We start from the raw sequence: 19,558 nt of genomic DNA on the forward strand, positions 1-19,558 counted from the left end.
CCTTCCTTCCTTCCTTCCTTCCTTCCTTCCTTCCTTCCTTCCTTCCTCCTGTCTTTCCTTTTTTCCTTTCTTTATTCCTCCCCTTTTTCTCCTCCTCCTTCTTTTTCTATGTCACAGAATCTTAAAGAAAAGAAGAAGCTGGAATGCCAGAGTACCCTCTGAGTAATGCAAAAATGAAGCAAAGTTTTATCATGTGACTTATCTAAATCAGGATAAAGACAATAAGTGTATAGTCTGTTTCTAAACACTTGTGTGTGTGTGTTTGTGTCATAAGGTAATAAAACTGGAAATTGAATGCAAAGCTTAGATAAACAACCAGATTTTTATATCGGAGAACTAAATGACAGTTGTTCATTCCTGTCTGGCAGAAGCACTTTATATAGCATGCATTAAAGCCACAGAGATTTATGACCACAAGGATGTATAACTCCCTTGAGTCCCTCTACAGTGAGGGACGCTGGCTTGCACCCTCCTGGGAAAGTCTTCTTCCTCTGTGACAAAGGACACTTTGTGGGGTCATAGCTCATCTAGTTAAACATAAATATTAAGATCCCTTTAGGAAAGCATTTCTGTCTGAAAGCCACACTTAAATAAAGGCACTGACATCATATCCAGGACTCACTCTTGCCTGCTTCCCCTCCTTTCTCCATCTACTGCATAGGGACTCCCTGGGGGTTAGGGTGCAGAAGCTGTAAACTGCTCAGATGTCTCAGGGGGACCGCATTTCTTTTACCTGCTCTGTTCTTTCCTCTAGGAAGAAATTTGGGTATCCCTCTTTTTAGCCTGCAATAAACCAGGCTCTCATTATCTGTCAACAATTAGGAGCTAGAGAGACCCTCCATGAACCAAAGCCAATAGTCTCAGAACTATAGTTCATCTAGAAGGGCTACCTCTTTGGAATCCTCTGTGCAGCCTGAGGTGGGAAAAACTTCCCCCAATACAGTGTTTCTCTGTGGAAAACAAAAACAAACAAAAAAAAAAACAATGAAGTCCCAGAAATACAAGAAAACCTCCTCCCTCCCAGGCCTGTACTTGCTATGTGAAGCCATGGCAGAGAATGAGAATAAGTTATCTTACCGTTCTGTCATGTCCACATAGTCTTCAATCACTGACTACTGATGGCTCTTGCTAACATGTTTGATTTTTTTTCTGATTGTTACTAATAACCACACAATTAAAAAGGGAGCCCCCTGGTACCTAACAAAACGTGCTTTCTTTATTGAAGATTAAGTGTTTTATAGCTATACTTATATTTTATCCTAAATTTATTGGTTCTTCAATATACTAACAAGTTTCACTTTGAATCATCTTAAAAAGTGATTTCATTAACTATATTTTATTTTATTAAAAATCATATCGTCTTCTAAATTGACTTGTAAAAATGACATCAAGGGCTTGGAGAGATGAGTTAAGAACACTGGCTACTCTTCCAGAGAACACTGGATCTATTCCATCACCCACATGGTAGCTACATATATGTAGACTACACATATGTATATATGCATATATAATATATATATACAGGCAAAGCAGAAACACACATTAAAAATAAATCTTTAAAAAAATTTAATCACAGTAAATCTTGTGATCTTCCTAAAAACGAATCTATTGAAAATGTATGTTCCAGAGGTTAAAGAGATGACGCAGTAGTTAAGCATCCTTATACTAGTGTTATTGTAAGTAAATGGATTTCAGCTTCATTTCCTTATAGGGTGGCTTGAAATCACCCTAGTACCAGGGAGATCCGAAACCTCTGACCTCCAAGGGCACCTGCATTCACATGGGCACCCACAAACATACACATGCAAATACATTTAATTTAAATTTTTAAAAAATTTTTTAAATAATTTATTTTTCTAAGTTTTTTTTACTCTAGTAACCGGGGATTAAAAACTTCTTTGTTAGAAAAGCATAAATGTGCAGAATATCTACTGTGCTCATCAGTATTCCTACAGGAAATTAGAAACCACTTTAAGCACTTTAACTAGAGATAGTGGTTAATTTTCATGTCAGCCTGACTGGATTAATGGGTATCCAGATGGCCAGTAAAGCATTACTTCTAAGTATGTCTAGGAAAATATTTCCCAAGGAACTAGGCAGTGGAATCTGTGGGCTAAGAGAGATCCACTTAGAGTATGTGGGCACCATCCAATCAGCTGAGTTGCAAGTGGAACAAAAAAGCAAGGAAAAGCAAAAATCTCACTCATGCTCTCTTTAAGGAGCCAGGGCATCCTTCTAGTCTGGGGCTTCAGCGCTGAAGGGTCTCCAGACTTTGGGCTGAGATACATCCTGGATTTCTGAGCCTTCAGCCTCAGACTGAGTGGTTCCTTGCTTCCAAAGATTTCACACTCAGACAAGCTACAGCCCCACCTTCCCAGCTTATCGTGGGATCTCTCAGCAGCTCTAATCACAAGAGCCAATCTCCCAAATAAATACCCTCATACAGCACAGTCTCATCACCATCGCCTGAGGACCAAATGGAGAAAAAAAAATGCTGTCCTACTGCACTTTGTCCAAACTTCTGGCCACAGTGACCCTGCGGACACTGCGGTGAAAGGGCACACATCACATAGGCCAGCTGAACATTCTGAATCAAAATTACTCCAGAAAAAAAAAAAAACTCCCATGATTCATCCTTGTCACAAAAGAACCCCCAAAAGTACATATCTTGTCACTGATACAACGCTAAGATGACAAATTGTCTGTCAACTAGGTACAAATCATTTCCCCAGGTCTTCCATGTCCTCCAGAATATGAAATGACCCCAAAAGCAAATGGCTGAGAAAATACTTCAAGCCATTGTTAACAAACACTACTTAGTTCCCACCACTAAGATCCCCAGAGAAGGAAGCTTGTTGCAAAATACTTCCTTCAACAATAAACGTTTCCCATAAAAGACCAAAGACCAAGAGGATTCTCTCCTGCAGTTATCTCCGAACTGTTTATGTGGTATTTAGTTTATTTTCTCCATAGATTATCAAATACTTTCTGTTAAAAGAAATGCTACACAGCTTCATAACCGTCTTAGAGATCAGATATCTTGGCATCTTGGAGAGTTATCCGATGCCTCAGCAGCATGGAGATGCTGTCTCTTGTCCTCACCCCTCTCCTTTACACTCTGAACTGGTTTTTATTCTTTCGCTTTCAGTTAAGCATGACCTTTGCATTGGGTTTTTCCATGCATGGTTCTTTTCCTAGAATAAAAGCCAAAGTTTTTCCATTTAGACCAAGTCATGAAATGTTTCCTTTTCTTTAAAGGAATAAAATAAATAAATAAGCCACACTAAATCACCTTGATTCTTTGTGCTTACCATCTTTAGAAAAAGACATAAAATAAAGTTCTGCTAGTTGTGAAATCCCATCTACGACTCTTTAAAGATCTCTTGAAAGGATGCCATAATAAATTGATCCCTGAGTTTAAAGTTCATCTTCTCATCAATTAAGTAAAGACTGTCTCCATGCCTCACACTCGATGGCAAGCGTGTTTCACCAAGTGATAGGGATGTTATGAAATCTCACACAGAATCTCAAAGTGTGTTTATGTAGAATGTTATTGCAAGAGTTGAAGTAGGAACGGAGCTTTAGAATCTGCCTCCCACCCTCCACAACAGTCTTAGGGGATGTACTTTATATTCTTCCTTAGCGTTGTGATATCCTGATTAAGACTGCAAACAATTGATTTGCCATTAACTTGTTTTGGAGGGAACATGGTTAATATCAGAAGACCTTTCCAGAGGTCAGAGGCAGTTTAAACTTCACTGAGAAAGGGGAGGGTAAACTGAGCAGAAACATTTCTTTAATCACGTGACCTCTAAGGATGCCAGTCCCAGACTTCGAAATGCAGTAGTAACAAGGGTGGCTATGGCTAGAGACTACTGCTGACTGCTCAGCCCACCATAAGTGGGACATTAGTAGGGTATTACTTAGTTACTTATTGCTCACTGGGCACCAAGGCCCAGAGAAAATCTGACTCATTGTAAAATGACAGAATCAGATCTTTAATCATTTTTTATAAATTACTGTTTTGTATTGTTTTCAGCACGTGTCCACTTCCTTACAGACTGATCTCTGGCTACGTTTTCTGGATTTTTTTTTTAATCTCATTCTGATACTAATAACTGTGTGACCTTGTTTTAGTTCAAAACCTCTTTCATCTGTCTCTTTGCCTATAAACTTGAGATGAAAATAATAGCACATACTTCATACATGTATTGAGGGGAGTAAATAAGACAGACATCATACACCCTAATAACTCTCTTAATAAATGATACCATTAATAAGTCTCTTAATAGATAGCATTAATAGTCTCTTAATAAGTGATAATATTTATAACATGTAAAAATATTTCTCATTTTCTTTATTTCTTTAAAAGTTATTGGACCTGGGTGTGTGAGTAGATTTGAAAAATATTATGTAAGCCACTGTTCCAATAGAGAAACTAAAGTCCAAAGAAAGTAAATAATTAGCCTAATATATATTAGTCTATTAAGATAGATACAGCCAGTTCTGATGACTATAAAATTACATAAACTCAGTGAAAGAGTTGTTGCATAAGCCTGATTGTCTAACGTGCTAAGCTGTATGGTCAGTATTATCCATTACCAGATGTCAGTGCTCGGCTGGCTGATGAGGTAGTTCTCTCCTCCTTTGAACTTCAGTGATTTTTCTCTTTTTTATTCTCTCATATATAACCCCAACCAGTACTCCTCCCTCCTCTCTTCCTGGTCCCTCTCCTCACCTCCCCTCTCCCACAGTTCCACTCCTCCTCCATTTCCCTTCAGAAGAGAATGGGCCTCCCTGAGATATCAACCAAGCATATTATATAGATTTGCAATAAGACTAGGCATCTACCTTCATATCAGAGTTGTGATACAGGCAACCCAGTAGGAGGAAAGGAGAAAAAAGAACTGGCAAAATAATTAGAGACATCCCTGCTTCCACTATTAGTTGTCCAACAAGAATACCAAGCTACACTGTAGGCTTAGATTTTCCACCAAACAAACATAACATATGCAGACTACTTAGCTCCAACCCATACAAGCTCCCCGATTGTCAATTTAGTCTCTGTGAGCCTCTAAAAACCCTGCTTAGATTATATGGGCTGTCTTCTTGTGTTGATTACTGCATATGATTTCCTCTGTGACCTCAATTTTCTAAATATTCCTTTTAGTAAATTCTCAAATTATGATGATTAGGAGTCAGCTGTTCCCTCATCTTGACAAATTGTTGATAAATTTATTTTCTCAAGGAACAATTTGAACACATGGACCAACATATTTCATTGTGGAGAGTGTTCCTTTTTAGAGGAAGAAAGGATTCGTGTGAATTACGAATATGTCCAAATATTCCTTACCTGGTCTAAGTTGTGGCATGTAAGAGTGAAATAAAAGAACTTGGTTAAAATAGTAATGTTATCCTTTCTTTGAGATCTGATTACTTAGGGGGGAAAGGAAGTTTTAGCATTTAGTATAATCCTGGCACTCCACTCCGTATGGAGGAAACAATACTTTAAGTTGAGAACTGAATGTGTTCTGAAGATACAAAACTGACCTTATTAATCCATTTGCATTAGATAAAAATTTGTTGTTTAAAATTTGCTTGGGGGGCAGTTAAAGCACAGTTCAGTGGTAGAGTATTTGCCTTGCACATGCAAGGCCCTCAGTTCAAACAAGGAAACTTAGAAAGAATGTCTGTCTTCTCAAAGGTTTTTCTTACAAACATCTTATCTCTGACTCTTTTGCCTGTTCTTGGGGATCTTTTCCTCTTATTGGGTTGCCTTATCCAGCCTCAATATGAGGGCGTTTGCCTTGTCTTATTATATCTTGTTTAGGCTTGCTTTTTTCTGAAGGGAAACAGAGGGGGAAGTGGGTCTGTGGGAGAGGGAAGGTTGCAGGATGAGCTGGGAGGAGGGGACAGAAGGGAAACTGTGATTAGGAAATCATTGTATAAGAGAAGGCTTTAGCTGAAGAGATAGTTCAGTGGTTAAGAGCACTGTCTGCTCTTCCAAGGTCCTGAGTTCAATTCCTAGCAACCATATGGGGGCTCACAACTATCTAAACTGGGATCTGATGCCCTCTTCTGGCATGCAGGTGTAAACAGAGCACAAATAAATAAACAAACAAACAAATAAAAGAGAAGAATTTATTTTCAATTAAAAAAAAAAAGTTGTTCACTTTAATTGTTTTTCCAGGGTAATAATGGGTTTGTTCTGACTCATTCATGTTCTTTTGATTGAGTTTTACTGTAAACAGTGGCAAATGTGTGAAATGTTTATGGAGCTTAGCACTATAGGTATGATATAGGATTTTTCAAAGATTATTTTCTCTCTACAAAATTCATTAAGTTGGGTAGGAAACAAAGCTAAGCTCTTAACTCCTTTAGCACCATGTCTAGGTCAAACAGGGTAAATCATGAGTGAGTTCAAAGTGGCTAATCCATTTATAATTAATCAGAATGTGTAGTAATTACCACATAGTAAATGTCTTTTATTGGCAGATATTGTACATCTAAATTAGCCCTCAACAGCTGCTTTGTAATACATGGTAGATAACGTGACTAGTTTTTTTGTGATGTATTCCATTTCCCAGATGATAGGTTGATTGAAGCAATATATCACCATGACTGTATCTGAACTAGAACACAAAAGGCACACATGACCAAGATTGGCCCGAATAACATAACAAAGGATTTACTTCCATAGTGTAAAGTTGAAAGTTTCTTACTTCCTTCAACTGAACAAAGCAAATAGTCATCTGACCCTATTGTCATCTTAGAATTGCAAAGGAAAAGAGCTAAAAAAGAACCTCTATCCCTGACAGAGAAAATATTCCTTGTCATCAATGACATCTTGGAGTCACCTGGAACCAATTCTATTTCTATACTTCTGGATATATACTTAAATAAATAGATGCTATATTGCTGTAGCTCATTTAGAATGGGAGCTTTAGAATTCTGAGCTCAGACTTTCTAATCCAGAAAACATGCCACACGGTGCAGAAAAATACTATCTCCATTTGAAAAACAGTGATGCCTGGAGATCTTGAGTCTCTTTTTTTGTTGTGTTAATAAGTGGCACTTGCACTGCCCAGTCACCTTTTCTCTACAATAGTAAGTGGGTGGATAGCTTATGACTCTCTTTTGTAAGTAAAAATGATCACTTGGATTAAAAAAAAAGTTTTCTGACCTATCTTTGAAAAACAGACAATAAGGATTAACAAAAATCTGTGAGTCAAGATTGATGCTGCTAAATACATGGGCTGTGCATTTTGAATCTAAAAATACACCAAATAACAAGCTATGAAATGCTCTTGATGTCAGTGGAAGACAGTCACCAGCTGAGATCATTCTTTGACCTTCTCACAAGGGCCTCACACATAAACCTACTCTGCGATCTCTTATGTCAAGACCACAAAAACAAAACTGGGTGTGATGACACATGTCTAAAAACCCAGCACTTGGGAGATGCTACCCAGAGGAGCAGAAGTTCAAGGTCATCCTCAGCTACATAATGAGCTGAAGGCTGGATTTGGGTCACATGTGACTCTGTCTCAAAGAACTAACAAACAGAAAAGACTGTGAAAACATCCTGGTGTAGTTCATGAGCTGCTGTCACCTGCAACAAGACACATTGGGCTAGAAGGCCATCCAGAGGCTCAACCAACCAAATGATCTAAATATGTAGAAAGACCTGGAGAGGCACTTCATCTATCTTTTCTATACTTCTTTAAGTTCTTATGGAATTTAAGTTTGAACCTAAGCTACCAAAAATATGTCTAAACTAAGAGTTTCTATCACAAAATTCAGTGAAATTCATTCAGTCGTTTAAATATCTGCTTAGCTGAATCGGAATTATCTATCTTCAACACTAAAGATGTTTCTGAAATCATATTTTTTTCCAACTTACTGTCACTGTCCTGGAGACATACTCTATGACCTTTTCCATCTCTCTGGGTATATTTAAAAATAAGTAGACTTATACAAAAAGTAACTAGTCCACTAGAGGAGGAAAAGATGGAACACCAGTGTTTGCTCTTCACTTCCCTGTTCAAATCTTAGGTTAATATCTGAACTGAGAAAATCCACATCAACATAGCCCATAGTGTGCCTGCTGCAGCTCATGGATGTGAAATCTGACAATATCTCCTGCCCAGAGGGCAAATATAGAAAAATATTTTGTTTGTGGGTGAACAGAATTATGACTCAATAAGTCACCATAATTCATGGTATTCAGCCAGGGTAAACAAGGACAAGGAAATTCTATTATTTTCACCATGGTGCACTGAGTGCAGAAGAAATAGAAATGTTAACCCATCTGGCATGGTGATATATCTAGTTTATGTACCATGTAAAATGAGGTGTTTTTTTTTCCCTTTAAGAACTGCTTTTAAGATATAAAAATAAGTTGTGTAGACTGGCAATGCCTTGGGGGTTCCTACCTCATGAATGGTACCACAGGGGAAACTCCGCACACAATAAAATTGATGTTTCAGTTTTAGAAATTGCCTAATGCAAAATGTTGAGGGCAACAAGATGAACAGCGCAGGCTAAGAGAATGTAGGTGCTCAAATGGCAGTCTAGATAATGCAAGGAAATCATTCACAGGTCTAGCTAGGCGAAAACTGCTAGATAAGTTCTAACTTCTACTGCATTGCTTAAACAAGGCCTTCACGTTCCAGGACAACTGACTGCATTTCTCCATTGGTTATGCTACATGTGAGCAAACTCTCTTCAAAAGGTTGGATGAGCTCCTAGGCCTCTTTTTGTTTGACGGGACATAAAAATAGCATGGGGAATCAGGTTCCAAAAGAAGGGCTGCGGGTCTGCCACACATTCTCTTCTGCCTTAATCCTTCAGCCATTTGACTGCCTCAATTTGCATATTTTGAGGGTATTTTCTCCATTCCAGCTTCTCTTTTGGCTTTACTTATGGTTTAGTTTGTTTAAGGTACAGTTTTTTAAAGCACCAAGGTTTGTTTGTTTGTTTGTTTGTTTGTTTGTTTGTTTGAAAAAGGCACAATTCTAGAACTGTTAAGCTTGTCCATCTACTTTAACGAATAAGAATGTTTTCACTGTGAGCTTATGATGGCCTTCCCATCATAAGTAAAAAAAACAAATTTTCTTTTAAATTACCTATTTTTTACCATATCTGATGAATCTGGGATTTTTTGCATGGATTTACATAAATCTTCTAAAAGATAGAAAACTATCTTTTAGAAAAGTATGCTTTAGAAAACTAAAAACATAACTGTTTTTAGTTATGTGACTGGTGTGACTAAAAACACTCTTGAGTCCTCTTCAGATCATATCAATCTAATGTGCCTGAGAGGAAAATTACAGCAAAGTGACACAGCATTTTATCAAATCGGAGTGGCAAAAATCTCAACCTAACTTCTGCTGGTTAGCGTGACCATGAGCAGGCGTTCATATGAACTGTTGGTTGGCCCAGGATCTGCTGCAGTCTTTCAGAAGTGTATTCTGACAATATGTTTAGTTTTAGAATGTAGAGCTTTAATTTTTAAAAGCACTGGTATGTGAAATAAGCACATTTCAGGCAGTCTCTGTCTGTACATCTGTCATCTGAAAACGACCCCCACCGCCACCACCACCACAGGCCATTTCTTTGGAAAGTGACTCCAGACGCTTAAATGACGCAAGAACGAGGCAGGAAAGGCCAGAAGGAAAATGAAATGTCATCATACCTCAAGGCAGCAGGACCTTGATTCTGCCCTATAGCACCTCCCCCAGAATCAGGAGATGAAAGTCCAGACGCTGGAGAAGCTTGAGAGAAAACGAATATAAAATTTAGTAATAATCACTCAAAACGGCTGCTCCACAAGCTGCTGCAGATTAAGTTGACTGTGTCCTCATGAACTTTCACCTCAGGCCTGGCTGACTCAGAAACGCCTAAAGAGGGCCTGCTCGAACAGGTGATGGATTATCAGTTGCATGGAAAAGGGTGCACCCATTTAAGAATGAGTGAGCTATACATGTATCGACCTTAAAAGACATCAACAATATCTTAGTAAAAAAAGAGGGAAGGTGTGGGGAGTTAGCTCACTGGGCAAAGCGCTAGCTACAGTAGGATTAGGACTGGTGTTTGCATCCCCGGAGCCCATATAAAAGTCAGGTTGGGATCTGCTCTTTTAAAAAAAAATATTTATTATGTGTACAGTAACTGGGCACCAGATCTCATCACAGATGGCTGTGAGCCACCATGTGGTTGCTGAGAATTGACTCAAAACCTCTGGAAGAACAGCCAGTGCTCTTAACCTCTGAGCCATCCCTCCATCCCAGAATCTGCTCTTAAGGTGGCTCGTGCTGAGCCACCTTGCTGAGCCACCTTAAGAGTGCCAAGCCTGTCACCTAAATTCAATCCCTCAGGCCCATATGGTAGAAGAAAAGAACCAACACATCCGCATGCACGCATGCATACATACATACATACATACATACATACATATGTACATACAAACATATGTACACACATACACACATTTTTTAAATACTGGGTGAGTATGCCAGCCCTCTTATAATCTTAGCACTTCCTTGAGAGGCAGAGGCAGGGCATCCTGACTTCATAGACTAGCCAAATCAGCATGCTTCTAACCAAGAAAACATCAGACATCAACCCCCATCCTATAATCCTATACTCACACGCACAGACACACATTCACACACACACACATGTTCACACATGCATATATACGCAGAGATATGCACACAGCAATTACAGGCATGTGCCACTATGCCTGGCTGGATATCCGTTTTCTAACTGTAGATCTGGAAGCATAAATTTAATTCTGTTGTTTCTTAACTCAGAGATGGACAGTAGAAGGGTGTTAACGCTGGACTAGAGAGATGGCTCAGCAGTTAAGAGCAGCAGTGCTCATCCAAAGGACCTGAATTCAACTCCCAGTACTCACCCCCAGCTACTTACAAATGCTTCTAATTCAATCCTCAGGGAATCCATTGCCCTCTTTTAGCTTCTGCAGCTACTGTACTCAAGTGTGTGTGTGCGCGCACACACACACACACACACACACACACACTTATGTACATAATTTTAAGGGTTTTAAAAAATAAAATAAAAGGGATTAAGCATTTGTTTATTGCTTCCTTGCTTCCTTGCTTGCTTTTGAGACAGTCTTGCTTTGCAGGCCTGGCTGGGCAGCAATTCACAGTTCTCCTACTCTAGTCTCCTGGGTTTACAAGCCTGCACCACTATACCAGCTAAAACACCCCTTTATACAATTCTGCCTTGTCTAAATTGATGCCCCAAATTCATTGTTTTTGTTGTTGTTGTCTTTGTTTGGGGAGGGTTGTTTTGTTTTTGTTTGTTTGTGTGATTGTGTATTTGTTTGTTTGTTTTTCACAACAGGGTTTCTCTTTTTGGCTTTGTAGACCAGGCTGGCCTCAAACTCACAACAATCTGCCTGCCTCTGCCTCCCTGAGTACTGGGATTCCAGGTGTGAGCCACCATACCCTGCTGCTTTTTTTAAAAGGGATAATTAGACAAGGGTAATTACAAAGCAATTGAGTCAGCCCTAATTTCAGTCTCAGTCCCACTAAGGAACTTTCTTTTGGAGTTTCTAGCATTATTAAATGGACTTAATTGCTAGGAAGACTCATTCTACTTTTAAACATAAAAACACCTTTATCTTGTTTGTTATATATTATTCAAGATTGTTCTATATGCCCACCAGACTATTAAATGTTTGAGATGTGGCTAATCCAAATTAAGGTAATATGTTTTAAGCCTTAAATAGGTACAATTATAAAGATATACACTTTGAAGGTTTAATACAAAAGAGTGTCGTTAAAAAGATAGCATGTTAGATACGTTGAGCCTATGTTTAAAATGCATTAAGATTGGTTTCCTTTTTAAATGTGGCTGCAAAAATGTTCAAAATTACGTGTGTGGCTTGCATTTTATTCAGTTTATCAGTGCTGCTCTAGAACTTTCTGTTTTTTTCAGATCATTTGATTTCATCTTAACTTATCAAATTTACACCTGCAGTTGCTTCAATCATTTACCAGCTGTTATTTGAGTTTCATACCCCAGGAAGTACCTGACACACACTAAGCACTCAATAAAAACGTGCTGTCGCTAAGCTGCGTGACCTTTGGGAGCTGGGAGAAGGTTTTCCTGCAGTGCCACAGAGCAGTGTCCTCAGAGGTTGATGGCACAGAAAGGCTGCAGGCCTCAGTGACAGAGATTACGTGTGTCTGGAACAGCAGTTATGTTTTCCTGATATGTAGGACAAAAGCCAGACTGCTGAGGTCATGAAGTAAATAAGAGCTGTAATTAACTAGAACCTGTAAACTTATATTCCTTTGTTACCAAGGCCAGGGGCAATCTAGTAATGGCTTTAGAGAAAGCTTTAAAAAAAAATAATAATAATGCTTATTGTCAGTTTTATAAAGGAAAATAACAGTTCCCAAACCTTGCCCAGTCATTACTACCACTCATCTTTCTTATTTGTCCTCTTAATTCTTCAAGTTTTTATTAGCAAAGATTGTAGAAGACACGAGTTGTTAAATGAAGATCAAAGAAAAAGACCTCGGATACCTGTGTTTGAGTTATTGATCATGAAGCCCACATCCAAGATAGAACAAGCTTTATTCCCCATTATAACTGCATAGTAAGACTCTATTTCTGAAGACATCACACTTTGTCTGCATGACACAGTGATATCAATCTCAAACTGATTAGGAAACTTCCTCCCTGCTGTCTAGCTGCCAGAGAATGCTTTGCAGGCTGCTGGAGGTGGGAGAAGAAGACATCAATGGTCTCTGAATTCTCAGTGCTACATTACTGATCAACAAGGCAATGGAGGCCCACTGGTACAATCGTGGTGTGACTGTTACAGAGTAACTAACCAGTCTGATTAGATTTGAAGCTCCACAGATGAATATTTAATGCTTGGTACTATAATCCTGGTCAAAAGCCTAGTGAAGTCATAAACCCTAGAGTAGAACCTCTTATTTTTATTTTTCTAAATGCATATGCTTTCAAATGGTCTTCTAAGCATTTATGTGCATGTCCATAGACCTGAGCTGCTCTCAACCTTGGTCAGAGAAGCTTCTTTTTGCAGTGGACTTCAATCAATGGACAAATGCACAGGTGCTCAGACCTACAAAAGGCATCTTTATCAACATCCCTTCCCTGTGTCAAGGTTTAAGGAACATATTGGGAAAGGATGAAGAATGTAAGTGTCGGATGGCAGGAGTGCTGTGAAATGCTGTTTTCTGGACATGATATGCTATTGCCCTCATGAACTCATGGGAGCTGCGATTACCCAAGCAAGAGCTGCACAAAATCATGCCTTCCAAAATTCCGGCATGGAGCAGGAAGGGCGTGTTCTCCAGGCCATCTCCTTACCCATGAAAATAGGCTTAGATTTTCACCAAACCTACTTTATTTAGGGTTCTTAAGCACCTTTACTTCCCTTCCAACCCCTTTTCCCCCTCAACCTTAAGTAGATTAGTAGGGAAAAGAGCTATAGACCTCTTTTATCTACTTCCTGCTAATAAGGGTCAATGGTCTTCATGGGATTACCAAATTCAGTCTTCAAGATATCAGCAGTCCAGTCCAAAGGCCAACACTAAGCAGCAACAGAATTCAGAAGATCAGAGCAAGTCAGTGAAAGCTGAAAGACTCAGTTGGACTGCCCCAAGAAGTTCTCTGGAATGTCTCTCTTTCTCTCCCTCTCTCTCTGAAGTCAAGTGTCGAAGCACAAAAATCAGAGCAATAATGTCAATCCAAAGAAGCTATGTCCCCTGTGAGTGGGCTTCTATATATTTCCTTTCTTCATAGTCCACCCATGGATGTTCTCAGCTGGCCAAAGTCATGCCCCTCGTATGTGAGAGCTCACAGTAAACATCATGTGTCCTCTCACAAGCCAACCTGGGGAAAACATCACATGCCCAGCTTGCAGCAAAATGTCACATGACAGAACTCAGTCTTCAGAGAAACCAGAAACTTCCACTTCAGGGGAGCTCTTGACAATTGATAGCAGCTAAGCGATAGAGAATCACTTTTCCTTGAAAGTATACTTACTGGTAGCTTCCCCATGCTCTAGTAGACACCCCCAAACCTGTGATGTATGGGTACCACTCATAAGAGTTAGTGAGTTACTAAATAATAATAATTAATAAAATAAAAAGAAGAAAAAGAACGCATGAATTTGGAAGGTAGACATGTTGGAAAAAATTCAGGAGGAGGGAATTGGCAGGGTGAATATGATCATATTCTACTGTATACATGTATAAAAATTCTCAAGAATAAAGAAAGATTGTAATAAATTCAAGTTTAAGCATGATATCACAATGTATGGGAGGTTGCTATAATAAAAAAATAATATCTTGCCCTCTGTGGTTTAACCTATTCTTTTTCTAGATGAAGCTTATTGATCAGTGATACTGCCAGGCAAATATTGAAGTCAAATTGCTCATTCTTTGTAATGGATTACATAAAAATGTAGATCAAGAGATCAACTTTAAAGTCTACAGAGTCAACTCGTCGATTAAAAGCCTCATGGGCTCTGGCATGTGCAAAAATGGGTAGTTAGGCACTTCCTGATGCTATGACACATAAGAGTTAGTTCCAGGGTTAATTTTCCCAACAAAAGCAATTCTTCTCATAAGTATTAAACTTCAAAAATGAGATGTAGAGGTATCAAATAAAAGATGAAGAGAAACATATGTACAAAATTATTTGTTGCCATGTGGACCCTGACTGCAGGACCCTGAAAATCTTTAGGAAAATTTCTAAAGGTCAAGCAATACTTACTTACTCATTACATTATTGTGGAGTCTGTTGAGGTTGGCTACATTTTAAAAGCAAGTCTACAAAAGTATTATACCTAAAACAAATCATATCTACCATTTCTATCTACTAAATAAATACCAGATTACTGGAAGTGTAATTACCTCTGTAATGTGGGATGGCCTGCTTTCACAAGCCAGAAAACTAAAGATGTGTAAATATTTACACCTAAGTTGTGTAGACATCCCGCCATAACGCAGTGGCGTTGCACTGCTCACTTCCTCAGAATTTCATATATATTTACGTCATAGGACTAACGCAGCACTAACTTTGAGATACTGCATGTTTAAAAGCTTTTGGTATTTCAAATGCTTACCTCGTTTTTTCTCCTTGGCTGTCAGAACTCCTCTTAACAACCATTTCCAGTTACTGAGCTTAGATGCCCCCTGGGGTAGGAAGCACAAAGTCCTGGTTGTGCTAAAGGGCACAGAATCAAGCTGGGAAGATGCCGGGAATTTCCAGTTCACATTTTGAAACACTCCTACCTCTTTAGGGCTTCTGACTAAGACCTTTCTTACTTGGCTCATGCAGCTTAATCCTAAAAGTTGGAAAGATGCTGAGCAATCTTCTGGAAATGGCTGAATTCCAAAAGAGATTACTGAGGGTAGCTGGTGGAAGACGGGGTCCGCTCTAATTATTGTAGTCCACTTGTGAATATCTACGTGGAAGAATATCACAACTTCTTCACTTAATTTTTAGGTTATTCACGCATAATTCTAAAAGGATTTACAAGTGCAAATACCATTCAAGTGTCATGAAGTATAATATCGAGTCGATTTTTTCTTTATTTCAACCAGCTACCGTGTACTCATAGACTTAATTTTCTACAACTTAAAAATCACAATAACTATTTTTCTATCTCAATATTTGGACTTTAAGGGATATATAATTACTCATAAATTCCTTTCTTTGCAGTGCAGATGATGCAACGTCCTGAAAGGTATGAGTCACTAACCCCCCAGGCAAACCATTCCACCTTTGAATCACCTCTTACCTACTATAGTAAGTAGAGTTATGGCCCCTTCAAGGTTCTGCAAGCTAACCTCCAAAACTACAACTGCTTTCCCTTACATGAAAAGGAAACTTTTTGGATCAGATTAAGCCAAAGATTCTGAAATGTGAAGGTTATTTAGATGAGTCCAGTAAACCATTTTAACAGGACGATGGCCTGGGCACTTGCACCTTGTAACCCCAGGGAGACAGAGACAGGTGGATTGCTGTGAGTTGAACGCCAGCCTAGTAGACAAAGGGCATCCAGAACAGCCGATGCTACACAAAGAAATTCTGTCTCCAGGGAAAGAAAAAGAGGGAGATGCGAGCATTAGTCAGAGAGACTTGAGCTGCTGCTTTGCTGGTGTTGAAAAAGGAGGAAAAGGACTCTGGGCTACAAAGGCGAGGAACAAAATTCCAGCCTAGAAACTCCCAAAAGGTTGCCTCTTGTTGACATCTAAGAATATCTCAAACTTTGGCCCCAGAGCTTGAAAATCTGGACTGTTTTCAGCCGCTTAGTCTTCAGACCTTCATCTCTGGTCTCAATTGAATCCAGGTAGTCTCCTCCTGTGGCAACCCTTCATCAGTTTCAAGATGTAAATATCAGTCTTACTAATGCTTTCCTTCTCCAGATTTTTTTTGAGATTATAATATAATTGCAACATTTCTCCCTTCTTCCCTTCAAACTCTCCCATGTACCCCTCCATGCTCTCCTTCAAATCCATGCCCCACTAAATAATTGTTATTTCATGCATATATGTGTATTTCTATCTATGACCTGTTAAGTCCATATAATGCTACCAATATGCATTATTTCAGCGCTGATCATTTGGCACTGGACAACCAATTGATATGCTCTTTCCTGGAGAGGACCATCTCTCTTGTCCCCAGCTTGCCTCAGTTTCCTATAGTTGTTTGTGTAAAGTTGAGGACTTAAGGGCTTTTTTAATCCAATTCATTTGTTCAGCTCACCTTTAAGCAGTCATGTCAGTGAGACTTTATGGGTGTAGCTTCTGATAATAATAATAGGTGAAAACTCCCCACTTCTCTGGCTTCTACAATCTTCCTGTCTCCTTCTTCCATCAAGTTCCCTGAGCTTTGGGTGCAGGCATGTTTTGTTGATGTATTCATTTGGACTGGGCTCCACAACTCTTCATGTATATTGGTTGTGGCTTTCTGGAGTGGTCTTCTGTAGCAAAGAGAAGTTTTCTTGATGAGAGGTGAAAACTACACTTATCTGTGGGTATAAAAACAAACCTTCACATATTGGTGTTAGGAACTGTGCTAATTAAGTAGATTAGTGGTTGCACCTTCTTCAATAACCATGACTTCACTAGTCTTCATTTTTTTCCCAAATGACAAGATTGTGTCTTTTTCACATTAGTGTTTACTAAAAGTCCATTCTTGATCTGTTGTTTAGGAAAGAATCCTGTTATCCAAGTGTCAGCACAATAGTGTGAATCTTCAGTGATAGCAAAGCCTGCTGACACAGTATACATTTAGTCTATCTTCTCATCCTCTTTAACTTTTAAGAAGCACCAAATCAGGAGGCACCACACCTAACTAAGGGTTACGGTGTTTATTAATTTCATTAAACACAGAACAGCTCATGCTCTTGGTAGTAGAAAAGTTTATGACCACGGGAACAATGTGAGCTAATAATACGAATCTACAGTTACTCATCTACAATGACTCACACGCGGTTTGTCTCCTCAACAAATTGCATTCTAGTTTCTGATTGTTTACATGCATTGCCAACTTTATTCTCTTCTTTTGTTGTTCTCTTTGGACAATTGTTAAGAGCTGTTCTTCGTTCCCTGAGTTCTGACAGCCAGAACAATACTCTTTGGTCAGAGAGGCTCTGTTGTACTACATATTTCACAACATGTCTTAGTACTATTTTTTTTTTTTTGTCTACTTCTTTGCTATGGGATTTCGGTCCACATGAACTTCCTTTTGCTCTACTTCCCATTTCCTTATTTTATTTGATTCATGGCTCTTTGTTGTAGTTTTTTTTTCTGAAAGTTTATTGTATCATTATGTTATGGTACCATAATAAAATGCCAAAGAACGAGGGGCTTAAACAACCGAATCTTATTTTCTTTGAGTTCTGGAGGTCTGTCAGTCTAAGACTGAGGGATCAGCACAGTTGGCTTCCTCTGAGACCTCTTCAGCTACAGAGGGCCACTGTTTTAGAGCCTTATCGAATACTTACCTCTCCATGTATGGCCTCTGGCATCTCAGTTTGGCTTAATTCCTTTTTCTTAAGTGGATACCAGTAAGAATGGCTTGGAGCCCACTTGAAGAGCCATATTTTAACCTAGGCAATTATTTTTCTTTTTATTTTGAAATTAAAATTTAATCACATTTCTCTCTCCTTTCTTTCTCGAACCCCTCTCATATCCCTCTCTCTGCTCACTTTTAAGTTAATTGCCTCTTTTCTCATTAATTGTTACTGCATGTATACCTGTTTAGGTATGTACATATATATTCTTAAATATAACATGTTCAGTCCATAGAATGATACCTGTATGTATGTTTTCAAGGCTGCCTGTTTGGCATTGGGAAACCAATTTTTGTGTTCCTCCCTGTGAAATGATAACTCTCTCACTCGCAGATTTCCTCAGTTGTGCATAGTTCTTTGTGTAAGATTTGTAGAAGGAAAGAAGGATTGTAGGAGCCAAAGGATCAGGAGGTTTTTCATGAAATTGAGTCTCCTAATTTCAGAGGCTACACCCATGAAGTCTCACTAACACAACTGCCCAAATATGAGCTGAGAAAGGATGACAACAATTAACACACCAAACTAAATGAAGAAAAGCCCACAAGGCTTTAACCTGTGTAAATCCTCAAGGCCCTCTCTCCAAAAAACAGTTACATCCTGAGGCACTGAGGATGAGAGCTTCAACAGGCAAACTGAGGAAGTTATAAGTCAGTCTGTAACATTTGTTTACCTTTTCAATCATTCCTTTGGTTTAAGTTTTCCCATAATTTTTATATTTGGAGCCATTGAAGTCATTTACTCTTCATATTTATCATCTGTTCTTTTTCATAAATTCATCCTTTAATCTCTGTGAAGGTTGTAGTTTGGTCCCCCACTCCATATTTCTTTACCCTTCTGAGTTAATTTCATGTTAAAGTTTTTTATCCAAGATCTAGACATGTGTAGCTATCCATTCAAACTTTTTTAAATCTTATTTAAGTCTCTAATAAGTTGATTCAAAGCTCTGGGAAAATAGGTGAGAGCTGACAGTGTTCCTCACTCTATTTGAATGATGATCAGCAATAAGCCAGCTTATTTTGTTGAACCCAGGGAAAATGTGCACATAAAGGAGATTAATGGTGATCAGTGAGCTATGACCATGGAGCACCATGAATATGATGGATTTACTTGAAAAAGTCCTTTGTATGATGAGGGCTGTTGGGTGTCAATGAATCCAATGAACGCGAAGAAATGTCCAATACTAATGGTGGGGAATTACATTTTTTCTTGCAGTTTAAAGAGATGAAATGCTTTAAACTAGCATAAAACTCTGGTCCAAGCAGAAGTTAGAAGGGAGAATACTTGACGAGATGAGAACACAGAGTGGTCTTCCCAGTGCAGCCACTGTGGGGTGGGCATGATCATGTTGCCGATTCTCTGTGGTACCCATCCTAGCCATCACATGATTCACAATAGATAGATAGATAGATAGATAGATAGATAGATAGATAGATAGATAGATAGATAGATAGATAGATA

At 38.8% G+C, this 19,558-nt stretch overlaps 1 pseudogene; it reads right to left on the bottom strand.

The window, feature by feature from the left end:
- Positions 1-9,818, bottom strand: part of LOC129666374 (translation machinery-associated protein 7-like) — a 20,422-nt pseudogene extending 10,604 nt beyond the window's left edge.
- Positions 9,819-19,558: the final 9,740 nt, after the last annotated feature.

This window comes from Psammomys obesus, unplaced genomic scaffold, assembly GCF_907164565.1.
Source record: "Psammomys obesus unplaced genomic scaffold, mPsaObe1.curated_primary_1811, whole genome shotgun sequence".
NCBI lineage: Eukaryota > Metazoa > Chordata > Mammalia > Rodentia > Muridae > Psammomys > Psammomys obesus.